Raw genomic sequence first — 23341 nt, forward strand, 5'->3', positions numbered from 1 at the left:
ACTGCTGGCTGACTGTAGGGGTGTGTGCCTTCCAGTTGGTATCAGCTCCTACTCCAGCCTATGGGAAGGCACCACACCCTTTTTATATCCTTCAGTGTTCCTGGATCTTGTGTTGCTGTGAGCCACATCCTTCCTGGTACTGTGCACCTTGCTTTATGTCTCACATGAACTCGGCTTGGTTTATTGACGTCCCTCCTGCCTGCTGTTTTGTACCTCACCTGATATCCTGGGTTTGACCTCGGCCTGTTTTTCTGGCCTGTTCCCCCTGCCTTCCCAATTTTGTACCTTGCTGATGTTCTGGTTTAGACCTTGCCTGGCGACTATCCCCGTCTCTGAACTGCAGCCTACCATAGGCAGTGAACCCCTGGACCCTGCAGTAATTCCAGGGTTTCGGGGTACCTCGGAGTCCTGCTTACTGGGTGGCTTGCCGTTACAATATTCATGGTATATGTTATGGATATGCCTTAAATATCTATGATGGCAATAACCATTTAACCAGATGATTGTGTAATCCGGAAGAAAATACTTTATAATTAGTAGCAAAATAACAGTTAATGATGTGTAAAAAGACAAAAATAAAAAAATAACTAAAAGTGGTAAAATTGTAATATTCTATTGTTATACATTCCAAATTTTCTAAAGGTGAACTTGCACTTTAAATAATTACCCCTCCCAAATATGCGAATCATTAGTGTACCGCCCCCGAGGAGCTTGATTGGTGTAATTGTTCGGAATCATGTCTCGTCTTCACTCATATCATATTAACATTACCGAAAAGTTTATCATGTTATTGAGAAAGTTTGCGCTAAACTTTCTTCTCATTGTTCTACTTTCTTCTTTAACGTTTGTTGACTGTCGAACAACAAAAATAAATGGCATCAGGAATCCTCTATAATCATCTTTATCCCTGTACTGTGTGCACAATATACCTCCGTATGGTGATAAATCCCAGAAAATTAAAATAAAACCGTCCCGTTGGCAGAGATATTGATTAGTATAACGGCAAGATATCAACTTAAAGTGGACCTCTAGGCACATATAACAAATTGTAGAACATTTTGGCAGAGGGGGAAGGCTGCTGATTACATTCTCAGTCTTTTCATATGGCAAGTGAATACCTTTTTAATATATATTTTTTATTGCTAAAAATTGGTTAGCTCTGCTCCGTTAACACACATAAGTATGTCTATGATCCATGACTACAAGTATTCTGTAGCTCACAACGAGTGAACAGTTGTAGCTGACTACAATAACCCTTGATATTCATGGTTCATGTGCTGAAAATATTGGGTACATACTTCTGTCCCTTAAGAGGCATTTCTAAAGTTGATTGCAGCATTGCAGAGACATAGGCAGGGATGTGGAGAGGAGGAGAGAGGCCTGGATCCTAGGCGCTGCCAAAGGTTATTCCAAATCTTTAGGATAAAATAATGATTTATTGTTTTTTCAGGTCTCTGCAAGGAGAAAGGTTTTCCCCTTAGACCCCACTATAGCTTCTCATACTGCCAGATCAGACCTCATACTTTGCACTGACGAGGGGCAATTACCCCAAAACTCTGCAAATTGAAGTTTTGATCTGGCATAAATCCTAAGTCATTTGACAAGGCTTGTTAAAGGGCCACTTTTGACTTTTAGGATTGCTACTTCTAATAGGTGTCACTAAAGTTCGTCTCCTTCCTCCCTGAAGAGACAATTTTACTTATTCTTGCAACACGTTTTGCAGTAAAATAAGCTCCTTCTTCAGGAATAAACCAAAGCAGGTTCCTTCTCCCTTATAACATATGTAAGAGGTGACCACATGTCATTAACTGACTAAAAAAAAATAAAGATACGTAAAAAAGAAAATTGTATATGCAAATAAAATACAATATAAAATAATTAACAGGATATCGCAAATTATAATAAATGACAGATGAAATTTAAGCAGGGGTGTGGCTTTAGGTGTGCAAAGGCTAAAGCCCCACCCATGCCTAGATAACTGAGGGACTTTGTGTCAGAAATGTACAAATCAGTTGTAATGCTACCACTAGGACTAGGGGGGGGCTGGTACACAGGAGAGATGTAAAGGTGTAATGCGGCGTCTGCCCACTAGATGTCTCCAGTATCTAGACAGGGAGGTAGCAGAATGGTCGTACACACTTAGAGTCAGAGCCGGGAGGTCACGTCAGTACAAAGGCGGAAGAGGAGGCAAAGTCACATGGAAGCCTAAGGTTGGTAGCCCGGAGGTAACGTCAGATACAGATGAAGAGCAGAACCGTAGCCAGAGAGCAAGCCGAGGTCAGAAGCCGAAGGGAAACGTCAGTACAAAAGGGGGGTGGCGGTATGGAGGGAACAAGACAAGCGGAGGGTCAGGAAGTCAGGGAGCACTGACATGACGGACTGAGTGGAGAACGGGTAGGAGTCGGGGTAACGGGACGAGGATCAGAACGAACTCACGAGAACCAGAAGCGCACACTGCAGAGCAGGAACTATCACTGGTGAAATTCCAGTGAAAACAGCCCAAAGATAAAGCAAGGCGATTACCGGAACGAGGCACCAAACAATCCCCGCCCACCGGCAAGGACCCGGGGAATACAAACAACTGAGCAATAAACAAAACCCAATGGCTCTGCAAGGAGCAGAGCCAAAGGTGAATCGTGACATCAGTTCTCCAAATGACGTCTGATAGTTGAGGGAATCTGGTAAAAATTTGTATTTTGAAGCCACGGAGAACGAGCTCCAGAAATTAACCCCGGAACCATTTAAAGGGAATGCATACATTTTTATTAAAGGTGCAGGCACGTAATTGTCCACCCTTCATCATGGCTACAGACGTAGCTAATACAATTTTTATTTTGTCTACAGCCACACTTCAGTCACAACTCCATTCCTTAATTACGGGGTGGATTTCGTTCATGCCGAAAAATTAATTAAGACCAATCTCTTCAGCTGCCAGGGACAAGTTTAGAAAAGGAAAAAGTAGAAATCTTTCTTATTTAATTTGATAGAAATGTATTGGTTCCCTAATATAGCGCGGCTAAGGGCCTTTTAATTTAATGTTAAATTAGCATGACCTTTTCATATTAATTACTGAGCATTAGAAATCCGAAACTGGCGCTATGTCGAGTGGTGAGAAAAAGAGATGACTATTAGAACCACAGGGTACTCCGATTTAGGAACAAAGAGAAAGGCCATCTTGAGAAGCGTGGAAATTGACAGATGATTGTATTAATTGACACAGGCAAGGTAATAAATTACTGATTGGTGGGGGTCTGACCGCTCGGAGCCTTACCCATCATTGTTATCCCCGACCGTTAAAAAATGGAACCTCAGATGAAATGCCTGTAAATCGTTCCATTCATTCTTTATAGGGCTACCAGGAAAAGCTGAGTGCAGCATATGGCGGCCCCATTGGGGCTACGATCAGTTCAGGTCCCAGCCATCGGACCTCCACCTGTCCACTATGAACGCTTTCACACTGCGCTCCACTTCCCGTTCAGTGGTCCATTTGGGCTTCCGGCCGAACCCCCCACAAACCGGGTTTGGAACATATGTGCCGATGGGGTCACTGACTATAATGTAGCTGACAGAGTTACTGTTCTCTGACGGGCACAATTTTCGGAAGTATAGGCCTATTGGAGGCGGACACCCAGAGGTAGTAGACCTCATCTGGGTGTCTACCTCCAGTAAGCGTATACTCCCGAAAATGGTGCACGACAGAGCACATGGTGACTCCGTCTGCACCATTATAGTCAGTGGCCCCCTCAGCGCATACGTCCAAATCCTATTTTGTGGGGGGTTCGGACGGAAGCTCCGAATGGACCACTGAACGGGGAGAGGAACGCAGTGTGAAAGCAGCCTAACTTGTTTCTACAGCTCAACCCCTTTAAAACACTATACTTACCTGCATTAGTACCGACTATGCAAACTAATTGTGGCACTGTCAACAATGATATAGATCGATGTGATACAATTTGGGACCTATTTAATTATTGTTTTTGGGGGCTGGAACTGACCTATGTCTCCCCACTTCCCTGCTCTTTGTCCTTCCCCCTTATCGTTTGTTTTCCCATTGAATTATTGTTTTTGGGGGCTAGAATTGACCCATGTCTCCCCACCTCTTTGTCCTTCCCCCTTATTGTTTGTTCTCCCATTGAATTATTATTTTTGGGGTCTGGAATTGACCCATGTCTCCCCACCTCCCTGCCTCTTTGTTCTTCCCCCTTATCGTTTGTTCTCCCATTGAATTATTGTTTTTGGGGGCTAGAATTGACCCATGTCTCCCCACCTCTTTGTCCTTCCCCCTTATTGTTTGTTCTCCCATTGAATTATTATTTTTGGGGTCTGGAATTGACCCATGTCTCCCCACCTCCCTGCCTCTTTGTTCTTCCCCCTTAATATTTGTTCTCCCATTGAATTATTGTTTTTGGGGCTGGAATTGACCCGTGACTCCCCACCTCTCTGCCTCTTTGTCCTTCCCCCTTAATATTTGTTCTCCCATTGAATTATTGTTTTTGGGGCTGGAATTGACCCATGTCTCCCCACCTCTCTGCCTCTTTGTCCTTCCCCCTTAATATTTGTTCTCCCATTGAATTATTGTTTTTGGGGCTGGAATTGACCCGTGACTCCCCACCTCCCTGCCTCTTTGTCCTTCCCCCTTATCGTTTGTTCTCCCATTGAATTATTGTTTTTGGGGGCTGGAATTGACCCGTGACTCCCCACCTCCCTGCCTCTCTGTCCTCCCCCTTATGGTTTGTTCTCCCATTGAATTATTATTTTGGGGGCTGGAATTGACCCCTGTCTCCCCATCTCCCTGCCTCTTTGTTCTTGCCCCTTATCGTTTGTTCTCCCATTGAATTATTGTTTTTGTGGGCTGGAATTGACCCATGACTCCCCACCTTCTTGTCATTCCCCCTTATCGTTTGTCCTGTTCTATTTGGTTTCTTATCTCCTGTAAGTAAGGTATATTTGGAGAAAAGTGTCTTCTGCCGTTGGTCCTATTATTTTATTATTTTGCCTGCAGTTTTGTCAGTCGTTGTTCATTGATCTAATAAATGACAGAAATCTTCCGTAGTTGAATCATCTCTATTTTAATATAATGATATAAAATGACAGTTAAAAAAATGTGGTAAATTCCGTATAGTGTATGCGTGTACCCACAGGAATAGATTACCAATTACAGCTCGCAGTCTCCACCCGCGGCCCCAAGCTGGAGAAATTCCCACCCGGTCCATCCTCGTGTTGACTTTTTGATGATACTTATACATCAGATGTCAGCTCTAATCATATCTCATCATCTCACCTGAGGAACAAAGGCTTGAGCTGCATTTCTCTCCGGAGGACGTCTCTGGGTCCGCTTCATTAGTTTCATTCTTCATCTCTTTAGTCTACACCCCGGAGTATAAGACTTCTGTGAGATCCGCGAGTCCAGCAATTAACGTATTCTTGTCTGAGGACTATATACTCTGCAGCGGCTAAACATCCCGATCTAGTCCGGGGAAATAATGTATATAGACTGTATTGTAGATACTTACATGTAAGAAAAGCTGGAGGAGGACATCAGACCAACCAAAGGTATAAATCCTGTAATGGGGTGTGATGGTGGGATATAGGGGGAGGTGTATCTTGCTGTACAGATTCCTATTTTAAGCTTGGTTCACTGTCCATTATTTGTACTGCTTCTGTGTACATTGTAGTGTTTGTAAGTAATCACCCCCTATAGTGCAAGGTTATAGCCTCTTGAGGCACTTCTGTCCCTCAGGTGTGGGGGGAGGTGGGGCTAGGGTTCACCTACTGTAAACTCTCTGCTTACCTGGGAGATTCAGGCAGTCTGTTTGGAGAACTTGAAGAGAGAAGGATTGAACCTCTGGGAGAAGCTGGAACTTCTCAGAGAGACCTGGACATTTATTGCTTATTGGATTATATTCATATTTCTGGACTAATTTTACCCTCTGTTTTGTGGATTATGTTATGGACCATTTGATTTGCTTGGAATAAATGCTCTTCGGATTGTACCGCCATCTCTCGCTCTGTTGATTGTATGATATGGGAGAAGGACCTCATCACATGGGGTCTTTATAATATTAGTAATATCTTATATTACAGAAGAGACTGTCTAAATGAATATGTAATAAATATATGAGTCTTTTAAAATTACAAAATTCTATCTGAGCATTGACTAGGAAGGCAGCACTCTCTCCCTCTCTCAGCGGGAAGTCCCAGCATGATCAAAGCATTAATCAGCCACTGAATATTATGTGTTTAAAGAGAATCTATCACCAGGTGTTTTCCACCTAATCTGAGAGCGGCATAACGTAGAGGCAGAGATCCGGATTCCAGCGATGTGTCACTTACTGAGCTGCTTAGTGTAGATTTGATAAAATCTCTGTTTAACCTTAGAGCGCGCAACCATAGAAATCAACTATAGAAAACAAGTAACCGAGCAGGCCTGCGAGGCCCCAGGTATGCGTTCTAGGCTTAATCAGCAGGATATTATCATTACAGGACTACTCAGCGTACTGCAGGTAGTCCAGCATATGAGCTCCGTATAACTGCAGAGAAAACATTGGTTGTATCAAAATGACAGCAAACAGCTCAGTAAGTGACTGGAATCAGGGTCTCTGTCTCTACATTATGCTGCTGTCAGATGGGGAGAAAAAAACCTGGTGACAGCTCCCCTTTAACAGACACATGTAAACAAAACTGGTGGTTTAAAGGGTAATTTCCATCTTTTTAGGATAGATGATAACTTGCTAATCAGTGGGAGTCTGATCGTTGAGACCCCCACCATTCTCCAAAACAATGCCCAACACAGAGCTGTACTCAAATTTTTTTGACAATCCAATAGAGGATAAATGGTAACTTCAAAAAAGAGTTGATCAGAAAGTTATCCTCTATCCGATAAAGAGGTGACACCTTCTAAAGATTAAAAGAGACACTTAAAGGAGTTGCCCAGGTATGAAATAAAAAACCCAGCCTAGAGCGATTTAACATTTTGTTCCAGGACTGTCCTTCCGGGGACCCCGGCTTGCCAGGACACTTGCTACAGTAGTTACATATCCGTCTGTACCGAGGAAGAAGTTCAGAGCTGGTCTCCTTACTTCCTGTATTTTTCCAGACAAACATGTGACCGCTGCAGCCAATCACTGGCCTGAGATTAGCTGCAGTGGTCACATGCCTGTTGGATTAAACAGGAAATACAGAAAACATTAAGGGGATTTAGGCAGCTGTGGTATAGGGGCTGTTTTGGGGCACAGGTTCTAGCAGTATTATTTATTTTATTATTTTACAGCACTAGATGTTTTTAAAAATTCAGATCTGGAAAACCCCTTTATCACAAAGTTATTGGACCATGATTTATAATGGGTATCATGGTCCTCACCAACCATGGCAGTACAGTACAAGTCTGATCTGTGGTGGAGGGACCTTTGGGCTTTTTCGTGCACCAGGGCTGGGTGCGACCGATACCTCACCGAAATTAATAAAATATTGGTTACATTCAGCAACATAGGAAAAAAAAATAAAATGAAGTGACTTGGCTTAGGCTATGTGCCCACGCTGCGGAATATGTGCGGATTTTGCCGCGGATTTCTCGCGGAAAAGCCGCGGAAATCGTGCGTATTTTCGTGCGTAAAAATCTGCAGCATGTCAATTATTGTTGCGGATTTTCGTGCGGATTTTGCCTATTCAATTGAATTAAAAAAAAAAATCGTAAAATCCGCAACAAAATCCGCGTCAAATCCGCATCAAATCCGCACCTATGAAAAGATGCGGATTCCGGGGGAAAGCTGCGGATTTTGATGCAGAAAAATCCGCAGATACAGCGTCCCGTGGGCACATAGCCTAAGGCCTTGTGCCCACGCTGTGTAGTTTTGACGCGTATTTTCAGAAATCGGCAGCAAAATCTGCATGTCCATTGTGAAGCCAGTAAAGTCTATGAGCATTCAGAAGTGCTGTGCCCACGTTGCTTATTTTTCCCTTGCGTATTTGGTGCAGATTTGGTGCAGAAAAAAGAAATCTGCACCAAATACGCAAGGGAAAAAGAAGCAACGTGAGCACAGCACTTCTGAATTCTCATTGCCTTTGCTGGCTTCACTATGGACATGCAGATTTTGCTGCAGATTTCTGAAAATCCGCGTCAAAATACACAGCATGGACACAGGGCCTAAGACCTTGTGCACACGCTGTGGTTTTTGCCACTATTTTTTGTAGTTTTTTTGTTTTTTGTTTTTTTTCAAAACTGCATGCCTCTCCTGAATGCAGCAAAGTCTATGAGATTTCTGAAGTGCTGTGCCAACGTTGCGTTTTTTTCCCTTGCAGATTTGGTGCAGATTTTGATGCAGAAAAAATCTACAGCATGTCGTTTGTTGGGGCATTTTTTTCATGCTTTTTTTTTAGCCCTTCCAGCCGTTGACTTCACTAAACAAAATGCACCAAAAGCAAATGCATTTTTTTTGGTGCATTTTTCTGCCAGAAGGTGCAGATTTGATTCAGAAAATTTCTGCACCAAATCTGCAGCATGTGCACATAGCCTGAGTCTAACGCTGCTTTCACACATCAGTTTTTTGGCATCTGGCACAATCCGGCAAAAACTCATCCGGCGCCGCTTTATTCCCCATTAACTTGTATTAGCGCCGAATTATGCCGATGGCCTTACGTTGCATGCGGCGTCTGCCGCATTCCGCGAAATTTCTTCATCTGGCTGCCAGACAGGACGCAGCATGCAGTGTTTTTTGTCTCCGGCAAAAAACCGGACCACGCTGAATCCGGCACCGTGCGCATGTTGTAAAATAGAATCCTATGGGCGCCAGATCTGTCGTCATCCGGCATATGACGGAATCCAACGACGGATCCGGTTTTATGAATTGAGCATGCTCAGTATAACAACGGATCCGTCAAAAAATGGAAGGAATGCAAGGAAAAAACAGATGCGACGGATCCGGCGAAAAAACGGATCAGTTGCATCAGTTGTTTCTTCAGTTTTTTGACGGATCCATTGTGATACTGAGCATGTTCAGTTTAAAAAATGCGGCAGCCGTATCTGTTTTTTGCCGCATTACACCGGATCTGGAGTCCATAGGCTTCCATTATAAAACACGCCGTACGGCGCAGAATGCGTTTTTTCACCAGAGACAAAAAACATTCCCCTCAGCGTTTCATCCGGCCGCCGGACAAGCAAATTTTGCCGGATCCGGCAAAAGCCGGATGGAACGCAAGGCCATCGGCACAATCTGGCGCTAATGGAAGTCTATGGGGGGAAAAACAGAGCCGGCGGCAACAGACGCCGGATCAGTTTTTTCAGGATTTTGCCGGATTGTGCCTGATGGCAAAAAACTGATGTGTGAAAGCAGCCTAAGGCCGGTTTCACACATCCGGCTTTTCGCCGGTTTACCGGATCCGGCGCTCTCCCATACAGTGACTACAGTACAGTGACAGCGCAACAAGCGCCGGTCACATGCTGTCATGTGACCGGCGCATGTGACCCGGAAGTTACAGCGCTGTCACTGTACTGTAGTCACTGTATGGGAGAGCGCCGGATCCGGTAAACCGGCGAAAAGCCGGATGTGTGAAACCGGCCTTAGTCGTACATAATAGGTTTATACACCCCAGGGTCACACAGACCATAGCCCTGGAACATCATCATAATACATAGCTTTTGCCATTGGGCTCAGTTACACTAATTTCCTATTATTATTTTCTTCATCAAGGTGTCCACGACCTCTGTACATCAATACTATTGCCATTGCCATTGCTCAGATTTCAGGGACATGTTTGCAAACACAAGCCATAACAATACATTTAGTCATAAAAGAGATATATCCACATATAAAACATGATAAAGTATTATAATATATATATATATATATATATATATATATATATATATATATATATATATAAAAATATATAAAGACAGCATTATACATGAGAGAAATTCAATATATAGCAAGGTTAACTCGAAATAGTGATATTTCCTACACTCTCCAAAAGAAAGAAAACGTTTTATTATAATGTAATAATATAATTATATAATAATATAAAAAATATTAATAGAATTAATATATAATATATAATAATAATAATATAAAAAAATCATAAAAATAATATTTACCCCACATGTAGTTGTTTTACCCTGCCACTAGAGGGTGCGTCTTCTGGTGTAGGGGTTCATAGGAGAATATGAGAAGTCTACCATATGATTTCTTACAAAGAAAAAGTCATTATGCTTCCGCTAATGGCAGAGAAAGGGGGCTGTTTCAGCTTATGAAATGACCAGTCAGCCAGCCCCCTTCAGACACAGCTCAGGTGCCGACATTGGAAATACCCAACTGTGTTGGCCAAAAAACGGAAGTAGGCTTGCCTGGACCTGAGCTCGTAGCTGAAGATTAGGGCACCTTTCAGACGTGAAGTTTATCAGGAAGTTCCATAAGGTCCTGTTAAGCAATTTTAACTACCGGGGAACAGATACCGTACACTATATCATGGTGAAATAGTAAATGTATTAAATATAGCTTCATAAGAGGTTATAAAAAAACAAATATGTATAAAAGTAGTAAAAATTCACAGATTAAAACAGAGAGATTGGCGTCAAATTGTATGGAATACAGTATATGTGATAAAGAAATGTTAAAATAGTACATTGGTTACATATAATGACCTAAATATTGCCCTAAAGTATAAGGCATACCATATACAACAAACAAAGTACTAAAAAACTATGTGAATGTGCATACATCAGTAAATAAAAAGTACCAACCAAACAGGCACTTTGTATCCCGATGTGTGTTTCCCGCAGAAGAAGTGCAAGAGAAACAGCGAAACATGATACAGAAATGTTAAAGTACTAAATTGGATACATATATTGGCCAAATACTATAAACAAAGCACGAAACAACAAATTGACAAGTCAATATCAAGAAATATAAAGTACAAACCAAAGAGGCACTCTGTATCCCGCAATATGTTCACCTAGAAGAAGCTCAAGTAAAACAGCGAAGCATGACAGACAAATGTTAAAGTAGTATATTGGATATATATTGGTCAAAACATTGGTCAATCACATAAAAAAAGTGGTAAACAACAAATTGACAAGTGAATATATCAATAAATATAAAATACCAACCAAACAGGTGCTCTGTATCCCAACGTATGTTTCCCCCAGAAGAAGCGCAAGTGAAACATGATACTGAAATGTTAAAGTAGTAAATTGGATCGTTATAATGGCCCAAACATTGGCCAAATACGTCTACCTCTGTTCAGGAGGCATTTTTCTATTGTGCTGTGTTCTAAATGAAGCTCCCCTGATGAGTCTGTAAACGAAACGTGTAGGGAGACTCTCGAGCACGCCACTTGTGGGTCAGCAATTAAGGAGTATGGTGTCGCTATAAATATTAGTTCCCCCTTGGAGATCCAGCATCCTTTTATGAATATCTACACCGGACCAGGACTTAACACCGGTGAGATTGTTCCATTTCTACCTTTACATACCTTACAATAGGTGGGGTTTATTACATTAACCCAAATTCATATAGAGGCATCCATTTTGTCATAGTTAGTGGATTTCACTATCCACACTGACATTGGTTTTCTGACCTTTTTTTGAGGGTTTTACATGTTTTATAGGTTTTGTTTGTCTCACATCCCCTGTTTTTAATCATTATATTAAAGGTTATATTTTAACATTACCTAGCTACCAACCTTCTCAAACATTGGGTAATTTCTTTTGCTACATTGTTGTCAAATACATAAAACAATGTACTAAACATCAAATTGACGAGTGCATATAGCAATAAATATAAAGTACCAACCACACAGGCGGCTGTGTATCCCAACGTATGTTTCCCTCAGAAGAAACGCAAGTGAAACAGCGAAACATGGCACAGAAATGTTAAACTAGTAAATTGTATAGTTATAATGGCCCAAACATTGACCAAATACATAAAACAAAGTACTAAACAACAAATTGACAAGTGCATATAGCAATAAATATAAAGTAACAACAAAACAGGCTCTTTGTATCCTGACATACGTTTTGCTTTCACTTCTTCCAAAAATATACGTACGTTGGGATGCAGAGCACCTTGGTTGGTACCATGATGTAGTGTATAGTATGTGTTTTTCCATATATCAATTTTTTAGGTGCCTTGATTGGCCCGTCTTTTGTTTTAGGTTCTCTTTTACAGTTGTAACTTGTTAGGATTTTTTTCTGGGGAATTTATGATACCTTATCATTTTATGATAAAGAAATGATATGAGAAAGGGAAAGAAGTTGCAGAAACATTGCCACCATAGGCTACTTTTGGTATTGTAACTCCATACCATTTACTTTACTGTTGTAATACCCCATACAGCCTTATTCTGAGGATGGCGCTATTTCTTTTACAAATAAGTGATGCTTTTCTAATTTCATATATCTCCTAAAGATTATTTTTTTTTGCAGTGACCCTGGTGGCAGACTCATGTCTGTTCCGCCATATAAGAGGAGACTGGTACTGTAAATGGCACTTGGTGGTGGAGTGATAAAATCGTTTTTAGATGGAAAAAGGGAGAAGGATTCCACTTTTCCATTTGTGTTCCTTTGGTCTGCACGTGATAACATTGATGTTCTCATGGCGTTTGTATAATATTCTATAAAAGACACAGAAATCTTCACACTTCTCCTTCACCTCCTGTTTCCTTGCTCTGATTGCCAATTTCCATTACAAATCTGCCGCTTGATTTTCTCTCTCCATTACTAGACTAGTAAGACTCCCTGCTATCAAATCATCGCCGCTCACATTAACTCCTTACAGAATCTGTTCTCCTATATGATTCATCTCAAACACCAAAAAAGGCAAGTTGTCCTTTGCTACAATGGCTGCTTGGATTTGGAGAGGCAAAAGGCAGGTCTGTGACTAAATATACCCCTATCCCATGACCATAGGTGCTTGATGTGCTTATACTAATAGTATATGATCATCCTTGCAATATTTTTTATTTTTTTTTACTATATGTTAAAAAGGTGATAATTAAATGTTTTGTTTCACCAGTCTACGTGTCTCCATGGTAACAGACTACACTTACACTGTGTAGTCTGATTCTACAGTTTTCTTTCTGTTTTCTATTTCCGGCTTTCGCATACTTATCAATTACATCCAGGATGATCTCGTTTTTACTTTAGAGTTGACAAATCTGAAAAACTTCCTAAAAAGCGGCACTGCAGAGGCGTAACAATAGTAGGTGCAGGGACGGCAGTCACACCTTGGCCCTGGAGTACAGGTGACCGGCCCCTTTGAAGTTCGGCGGGTTCAGCCGGACTTTAGATAAAGGTCTGTTTGGGACCCGGACTTGACCTAAACCCCAATGTAAGTCAGTAATTGGGCAGTTTTCCACCCACATGCAGCCAGCCATAAACAGATCACTTCCGGGGGAGGGTGGTCAGAGGTTTTCCAGTTGTTCTTTGTGGGGTGCACACTACATCCGATCATGCCGTTGTTACCCCCAATGCAAGCTGATCAAACACTGCAAGCGACCGAGCGTATCAGAGGACCGCAATGCTCACGCCAGTTGTTTGCACACGTAAAGCACCTGAACCAAACCCAAACTCTGTTTTTTTGTAAAGTCTGTTTGGTACAAATGCTGAACCTCAGGTTCGCTCATCTCTATCCTGGAGAGTAAAGGGTACTTTACACGCTGCGACATTGCTAGCGATTGCTAGCGATGTGAAGCGCGATAGCACCCGCCCCCGTCGTATGTGCGACATTTGGTGATCGCTGCCGTAGCGAACATTATCGCTACGGCAGTGTCACACGCACATACCTTGTCAGCAACGTCGCTGTGACCGCCGAACAATCCCTCCCTCAAGGGGGAGGTGCGTTCGGTGTCATAGCGACGTCACTGCGGCGTCACTAAGCGGCCGGCCAATAGAAGCGGAGGGGCGGAGATGAGCGGGACGTAACATCCCGCCCACCTCCTTCCTTCCGCATTGCCAGTGGAGGCAGGCAAGGAGATGTTCATCGCTCCTGCGGTGTCACACATAGCGATGTGTGATGCCGCAGGAACGACGAAAAACATCGTACCTGTGGCAGCAGCGATATTAAAGAAATGAAAGACGTGTCAACGATCACCGTTTTTGAATGATTTTGTGATCGTTGATCGTCGCTCATTGGTGTCATACGCTGCGATGTCTCTACCGGCGCCGGATGTGCGTCACTAACGACATGACCCCGACGATATATCGGTAGCGATGTCGCAGCGTGTAAAGTATCCTTAAGAGCCTAAAATATCCCTTTGACTCATATAATAAGTGTACAGTTTATTAAAGACCTGAGATAGTTGGGGATTTTTTGAATTATGTCCCTTGAGTTTCAAAATTCGCCACAACAGCGCTCCTAAATGTTTTTTTTTTCGTCAATGCTAAAATGGTCCTTCATTAAACAAAGCCGGGGATTACTATCAAACATTTAGGAGAAACAAACATAGTCATGAATTAGGAGTCACCTGAGAAGGAGGTGTTGTTATGGGAAAAATATTTCACTCATTCAATTTTTCGGACAAGCGTTGTCAAAAATTGGCAAGTATGAGATTTTTCATAATGTACTGAATGTATGTTACAGCAAAATTGGGCATTTCTGTTAAAATGGAGACATGTAGGTCCGCATAGGAGTAAGGAACAAAAAATAAGGATGTTTTTAATAAAAAAAATAGGACATTCTGGCTATGTCCCTCAATGATTCTTCGGCGTCCCCTGCTTGTGTCTGGCACACCTCCTTAATATGGAGACCGGCTAAAAGAACTAGGAATGTTTAGTGTGCAAAAAAGAAGACTGAGAGGAGACTTAATAGCGGTCTACAAATATCTGAAAGGTAGTCACAGTGCAGAGGGAACTACCCTATTCTCATTAGCACAAGGAAGTACAAGAAGCAATGGGATGAAACTAAAAGGAAAGATTCAGATAAGACAGTAGGAAAACTTTGACAGTGAGGGCAGTCAGAGAGTGGAACAGGCGACCACGTGAGGTAATGAGGGCAGTCAGGGAGTGGAACAGGCGACCACAGGGGGTAGTGAAGGCAGTCAGGGAGTGGAACAGGCGACCACGGGAGGTAATGAGGGCAGTCAGGGAGTGGAGCAGGCGACCACGGGGGGTAGTGAGGGCAGTCAGGGAGTGGAACAGGCGACCACGGGGGGTAGTGAAGGCAGTCAGGGAGTGGAACAGGCGACCACGGGAGGTAATGAGGGCAGTCAGGGAGTGGAGCAGGCGACCACGGGGGGTAGTGAGGGCAGTCAGGGAGTGGAACAGACGACCACGGGGGGTAGTGAGGGCAGTCAGAGAGTGGAACAGGCAACCACGGGAGGTAGTGAGGGCAGTGAGAGAGTGGAACAGGCAACCACGGGAGGTAGTGAGGGCAGTCAGAGACTGGAACATGCGACCATGGGAGGTAGTGAGCTTTCCATCAGTGGAAATCTTCAAGTGGAAGCTGGATAAGCTTATAGCTGGAATGATTTAGGAAAACCTGCACTTGGACGGGGTTGGACCCGATGGCCCTTGAGGGCCCTTTCAAGTCTAGCATTCTATGATTGTATGATTCTATGTGTTTAGGTGCTACCAAATTTGTGAGAGGTTCCAGAAGGATTCACAGGAATTTAGGAGGCCTCTCCTCTTTCTGCATAAAAAATGAAAAAACTTAATTAATTAATGATATCCAATCTTTAATCTAATACTGTGGCCTCCGTCCTTAGCGCTCTATCAGACTGTGCTTCTATACTTTACTTTCTCCTCTTTCTGCGACCCTCTACTTCAGGAGATGATCCACTTCTTCCTTCGGATCCTGAAAATTTCCGAATAATGGGTTAAGTTTATTAAAGATTTGAGTTTATCGATGTAACAGCAGAATTTAGCGCTCTAGTGTCGGCACACTTGCCCCTATTGCATATTCGGCTGATTTACTTGTGAAACCTACCCCAGATCCTTCCCCAGGCAAATGACTAATTCATCTCTGCTAAAATGAAGAAAAAAAAATAAAAAGTCTGAAGGTGAAGAATTGTAAAGTTAACGCGTTTTCTAGCTTTCCTTCTGCATAACCAAAGGGTAAGTAAGATAATTAAGCAAGAAAAGCAGAAGAATGAAGAAAGACGGGTAAATCGCCGAAAGATGAGCAGGATAGGAATTAAGGAACACGAGAAAACGAGGAAGAAGTTTGACATGCAACCGCGGTGACGGTTCAGGAAAGGTTATGGATAAAGTAGGCTGAGATGACAGCTTCTCAGCAGTGGAAGGAGCCTCCAGATGGAAGGGAATTCAGAGCAGAGAATTATAGGCAGCTTGTGAACATAAGCTTCTTTATAAAAGCATATCAGGGAGAGGAAGGAGGAGGGATTCTTATTAGAATGTGTGTAAAAAAAAAAACCCCGCATTGTTAAGAGCTGACAGCGAAATGTTGATGCCTTACGGACTCGCTTTTGTGTACAGAATAGCTGTGAGGAGAGAACGGGGATTACAGCAAATGACATAGAACAAAAATGAAGCAGTAACTTAGCTTCTGACAGGCCGCGTGTACTGGTTTGGTTTTTAGGTTTTGTTTTTGTATTCTTTTCTTATAGTGTCCTCATGTACAATTTTATTTTTTTTTGTTAATACCACACTGTCATCTTAGAAGGAAACAGTTGGGAAACGCTTGTCCGTCATCGGTCTTTAGATACTCGAACAAGTGAGGGATGGGAGGACTAAAGGGAAGCTCTCGCTGGTCTGCTCTCATAGGGCATCCTGGTGTCATCCTTCTCTTGGTAAGTGGTGGACACGGATCAAACCGTCCACGTGATGTCAAAGAAGATGTACTTCACCCGATCAGGCCACTTCTATTGTGTATACAAAAAGTATCTGTGCCTTACAAATACTCACCCCACATAAGGAGCTCCAGAAAGCTGCAAGCGATAACAATCACTCCTGCTGAGTGGCTAAACATGAGAAAGAAGAGAAAGGATACTACTGCGCTAATGAACTCTTCTACTGTGGTTAAGATAAGATAAATGAACAAACCACAGAAAAAAACCTTAGAGAAAGCCAAAATGATAACACACTGCCCATAGGCACTCACTGCAACCATGTAAGACTGGCAGTGTAGATCAGGAAGCCTCCAGGATAAGGTGCAATCATGTATGACCGGGAGTGTAGATCAGGAAGCCTGGAGGATCAGGTGCAACCATGTATGACCGGGATTGTAGATCAGGAAGCCTCCAAGATCAGGTGCAACCATGTATGACCGGGATTGTAGATCAAGAAGCCTCCAGGATCAAGTGCAACAATGTATGACCGGGATTGTAGATCAGGAAGCCTCCAAGATCAAGTGCAACCATGTATGACAGGGATTGTAGATCAGGAAGCCTGGAGGATCAGGTGCAACCATGTATGACCGGGATTGTAGATCAGGAAGCCTCCAAGATCAGGTGCAACCATGTATGACCGGGATTGTAGATCAGGAAGCCTCCAAGATCAGGTGCAACCATGTATGACCAGGATTGTAGATAAGGAAGCCTGCAAGATCAGGTGCAACCATGTATGACTGGGAGTGTAGATCAGGAAGCCTCCAGGATAAGGTGCAATCATGTATGACCGGGAGTGTAGATCAGGAAGCCTGCAAGATCAGGTGCAACCATGTAAGACTGGCAGTGTAGATCAGGAAGCCTCCAGGATAAGGTGCAATCATGTATGACCGGGAGTGTAGATCAGGAAGCCTCCAGGATCAGGTGCAACCATGTATGACCGGGATTGTAGATCAGGAAGCATCTAGGATCAGGTGCAACCATGTATGACCGGGATTGTAGATCAGGAAGCCTCCAAGATCAGGTGCAACCATGTATGACCGGGATTGTAGATCAGGAAGCCTCCAAGATCAGGTGCAACCATGTATGACAGGGATTGTAGATCAGGAAGCCTGGAGGATCAGGTGCAACCATGTATGACCGGGATTGTAGATCAGGAAGCCTCCAGGATCAGGTGCAACCATGTATGACCGGGATTGTAGATCAGGAAGCATCTAGGATCAGGTGCAACCATGTATGACCGGGAGTGTAGATCAGGAAGCCTGGAGGATCAGGTGCAACCATGTATGACCGGGAGTGTAGATCAGGAAGCCTGGAGGATCAGGTGCAACCATGTATGACCGGGATTGTAGATCAGGAAGCCTCCAGGATCAGGTGCAACCATGTATGACCAGGATTGTAGATCAGGAAGCCTCCAGGATCAGGTGCAACCATGTATGACCGGGAGTGTAGATCAGGAAGCCTCCAGGAAAGTGATATCAATGGACTATCCTTAGGTTAGGTCATCAATATCAAAACATTGCGAAGGGGAAGAATCACGTGGCAAACCAATGCTATCATCATCTCCAGGGGCTGCAAATGTAAATAGTGTATGGAGCTGTGCTGTCCTAACCCCCACAGTCTTTCCAACTGTACACTAATAGGCCTGATAGCATCAAATGTGTGGATATGCTAGGTGATGGATTTCACTGATCTGATATTGAGAACCAACCGGCAGCACGATACGACCGCCAATCGTTAAACTTTTACTGATCGCACACTGTTTGAATTCCTGGTTACACAGACAGACCAAAGTCAACGATTTGCACAATACTATACTGCTAATCTATACTGATTACTCAGTGCGCACAGGCTGCCATAACTTTCGGCGGCACAAGTCCTGTTAACATTGGACAATTCGCTGCCAAGAACGATGATCAGTTCACCAGATAAACGAGTGTTCAGCTCGTTCATGGGGTGATCGTTAGCCTTTTTACATGGCAAGATAATCGTGATACGACCATTTTCATCAACGTAGTGTAAAATGCAACTTAAAGGAATAGTCCAGTCTTAATTCACAAGGTTGCTCTATGAGGATTCTCCAGTGTCAGTGTCAGGAACGATGGTCACATGAATGCAGGTAAGCGATATACATACTCCCGGCCAAAATCCGACTAGACTGTTTCCGCTCTCTTACGATACACTTGCATTGAGTACGTCAGACACCAGAGGATCCTGACAGTGCACAGTGTGCATGTTATGAGGATTCACAAGTCTGCAATCACTCTATGTGCACTGCACACTGTAAGGATTCTCCAGTGTCAATGCCGGGAAAGATAGTCATGTGAACGCAGGTAAGCAATATGCATACTCCTGGCCAAAATCCGACTAGACTGTTTCCGGTCTCTTGCAGTACACTTGAATTGAGTACGCCAGACACCAGAGGATCATGACAGTGCACAGTGTGCACGTTATATTCACAAGTCTGCAGAATTCTGGAGTTAGATCAGACAACCCCTTTAAAGAAAGGTCTGATATCCCCGTCCTGAACAAACCCAGGACATTTTTTAAATTGAAAAATCCAATAAAGAAAAGAGACCGCTATTAATAATATAAAAATATGACTAATCTTTATTGATTAACAGAAACAATTAATATAAAATCAGAATACCAGTAAATGCGGAGTAAAAGTGATGCAGAGAATATTAATGACAACACATGATGCATAAATCAATAACCTATCACTGTCTGTTAATAACCGTATGGACATGATGAGAAACAAGTAACCTAGGTAATTACTAAATTACCATTGAAAAGGTCACTACTAATGAATAAATAATGAAATACATCTAGGCTATCATAATCTATAGTGAGAAATATAAAAAGTCAGATAGTCAAGCTACCTAATGAAAGACCACAATAATATTAAGCTACTACTATAGTAACAATAAGTAAAAAGGCATCTATTAAGTTATAACAATAGAATATATATTCCCTATACATTGCGTGTCTATATAAAAAGAGGGAATTTGTTACATATGCAGTTTAGGAGACAACATATATGGCTGTGGGACTCATACAAAAAAATATTGGTTACAAAGAATAGTATAAATAAAGTGCCTAATATAATAAAATCCATTATAAGTCACCTTGAAACACGTAGGTCAAGGATTTGTATAGCCATAGAATAAAGTTCGTAGGGCAAGTCAATGAATATCTCATGTAACCAAAGACAATCCACAACTCCCAAATATACACATGGAATAAATATATAGCATACTATTAGTCATGCGTCACTATGTGCCCATTGACTTGTGTTTCACATCTTGCTTCATTAGAAGTTTTTTTTTTCTTTTTATTGATGTCTGTGATGCAGCTTTAAAGAGGTTTTCCACTATTAATGTGACCCCCTTTCGTTTATCCTAACTCTTCCTAACTAACAATTTCCTAATACACTTCTGCTATCTACTCTGCTCCTGTAAACTTATATCTAAGAAGTTCATAAATACCTTTTATAGTTGTTGTAACTTTGATCCTTTTGGCTGCAGACCAGAATCGGACAAACTGAGATGAGCAAAAAACGTCACTGATGGGGGCTGAAAGGAGAGTGAAGTGTGAGTTGAGCATGCGTGCCCAGACTGCTGTCACTCACAGAGAGGCTGCCTTGCCCTTATCAGTGACATTCTCTATTCAGTTGGTCCAATTCCGGCCTGCAGCCGGAAGGATCAATCAAAGCTACAACACCTATAAAGGTATGTACGAGCCTGTTAGAGATGACCTTACAGGAGCAGCGTAGATAGCAGAAGTTAGTTAGGAAGAGTGAGGACAAAAGAAAGTAGTAGTGGAAAACGTCTTTAAGGGCAGACTTTTGGACTGTTGTCTACAGCAAGTGGCAATCAATGTTATACCAAATCGACCATGGTTCATTTAAATTCCCTATTACTTAGGTGATGCATACTATATGGGAAAAAAGGCTAATGATTACCATTCAGTTAGCATTTCGTTGGCATCCTCTGTGTACACGGAAAGTTGTTCTGCCATCTTCTATCATATTTGCTTATCGCTGCCATGTTTCTAACAGACGCTCATTTGATCAATTCTATTAAAAATGGGCTTTAGTATTGGAATACCCCTAATCCTACATCTACCATCGTATTTTCAATTTACGCATTATGTCTGTCTAATCTGTAATCCTACAGAGCCTCTGCAGTGGGGGTCACATACTTTTTTCATTTCACTATTTACTTATTGTTTTCACTTTTCAAACAAGAAACACATTCTGATTCCAAACCTTAAGGTTTTTCCTACTTTATCCTCTTGAGATTTTACATGTAGGTCGATGGGTTGCCCAGACAGTCCTGTGCACTAATGGACTCTATCTGGTGTGTGCGTTAAGCCAGCCATAGTTTACATATAAACCATTTGGAATTTTTGTACAGATCCATGGGATTTTTCCAATAAATCCAAGGGATTTAGCCGGAAAGTAAACTGGATTTTACATACAAATGTATAGCGCGTTGTATTACATAGGAGTCACGTGACACCCGAAGGCTTTGGAGTAAGCACGGAAGGGACTTTACTAACAACTCAGTAGGACTTTACGTATAAGCTCTGGGATACATGTGCCGCTTTATGGGAGCTATAAATAGGCATTAGCTTTTCATGGAAACAGGAAAAATAGACTGTATAGGATTGAAAAATAGCCTGGGTTGTCCGCTGAAAACAAGCTATCATCAATCAATGGGTTGATCTTATTGATCGGTGCGATCCCAACCACTGGGATCTGCATGGATCAGTAGAACAGGGCACTCTAAACCCTGATACAATGGAACAGCAGTGCACTCGCTCGACCACCACTCCAGTCGTTCCCTGTGGGTGTACTGAGTGCTATACTGAGCGTTTTCCGCCAACCGCCATAGAGAAAGAATGCCGTGGTGGTTGGGCATCAGACTTTCTTGTCCATTTTGTGATGGTATAAAGGCTGCTTTAGCGATGTCGCTCGTGAAAGCACCCGCCCCCGTCGTTTGTGCGTCACGGGCAAATCGCTGCTCGTGCCGCACAATATCGCTAGGACGCGTCACACATACTTACCTTCCTAGCGACGTCGCTGTGGGCGGCGTACAACCTCTTGTTTAAGGGGGAGGTTCGTGCGCCGTCACATTGACGTGTCATAGCGGCCCGCCAATAGAAGCAGAGGGGTGGAGACCAACCGTATTAATGACACGCCCACCTCATTGCCGGCAGGACGCAGGTACGTTGTTGTTCGTCGTTCCCGGGGTGTCACACGTAGCGATGTGTGCTGCCTCAGGAACGACGAACAACCTGCGTCCAGCACCAGCAACGATATTTGGGAAATGAACCACGTGTCAACGATCAACAATTAGGTGAGTATTTTTGATTGTTAGCGGTTGCTCGTAGGTGTCACATGCAACGACTCCCAACTAGCCCCAACTATCGGTTCAGTATTTTATCACCTCTCCTATGCATAGGAGTCTAACCTAGAGAAAATAAAGACAATACAGTACTTTATAAAAAAGTAAATCTAGAAAATAAAAAAATAAAGTTGACAAGATTTTAAAAAACTCCAATAAACTTTCCAAATTATATTAAAAAATAAAAACAAAAATAAATGATCTTTACTCCACCTTCCCAAGTCCAGGGCTGACTCACAGCCTTTTCTCCTAGTATTTGTTTTTGTCTACAGTGATGACATCACGTCGACAGGGCTGCAACCAATCAGTAAGCTCAGGCTCGGCTGTACCCGAATAGACGACACAAGTCGTCAGAGCTGCTGAGCTGAATTTCCCTACTAACTATTTTGGTGCAAATTGTGTGAACTAAAGGAAAAAAAAAGTAAAAATGAAGCAAAACTAAATAAAAAAAAACGAAAGAAATAACCACTAAGTCAAACCTGTAGCACCGGTTTCCCTAGTGCATTGGCACACCGCAGCATCCTAGCGCCATGCCCCTGCTCCCTCTTTCCTGCACGGCCATCCTCGTGCTGCGATGTCCTCTACTTACCTGCATGGCTGCCCACGTTTCTTGTGGTCCTCTGCACTCCTGCACGGCCGTCCTTATAGTGCAGTTCCCAGCTCTCCCCACTGGTCCACCCACACCGTGTGTGGGTGGACACATCAGTGTCAGTCCTTAGCTCCTCCCTAGGCCCCAGGCGCTGCTCTGTTGTATTGTGCACCGGTGACGGGTTGTTTCCCGGCCTCGAGTCTTGCGTTGGTGCTGGGAGGGGTCTGTTCACAAGCGCCTCATTCTGGGGGATTGCTCTGCTTCATTAGGAAACAACCTCACCCAGAACGCTGCCAGTCATAGTACCTGTTCTACAGCAAGTGCTTCTGGCTCTCGTAAGTGTACTGTTCTGATCTTGTCTTTTGACCACAGAGCTTAGCTACCCTTCTCCGCTCGTGCCTCTGACTCAGACGTTACCCCCTGGCTCCTGACCTCCGGTTCATACCCTGACCTCGGCTCCGCTTTCTCCCTGTATTCCATATGTGACTACCTGGCTCCTGACCTCCAGCTCATACCCTAACCTCGGCTCCGCTTTCTCTCTGTGTTCCATACGTGACCTCCTAGC

General features: G+C 43.0%; 1 protein-coding gene across 2 annotated transcripts in view; it reads left to right on the top strand.

Annotated features, from left to right (window-relative positions):
* Positions 1-23341, top strand: part of KLHL29 (kelch like family member 29) — a 1297105-nt gene that overhangs the window by 656374 nt on the left and 617390 nt on the right. The window lies entirely within an intron of this gene.

Source organism: Anomaloglossus baeobatrachus, chromosome 3, assembly GCF_048569485.1.
Source record: "Anomaloglossus baeobatrachus isolate aAnoBae1 chromosome 3, aAnoBae1.hap1, whole genome shotgun sequence".
NCBI classification, from domain to species: Eukaryota; Metazoa; Chordata; class Amphibia; order Anura; family Aromobatidae; genus Anomaloglossus; species Anomaloglossus baeobatrachus.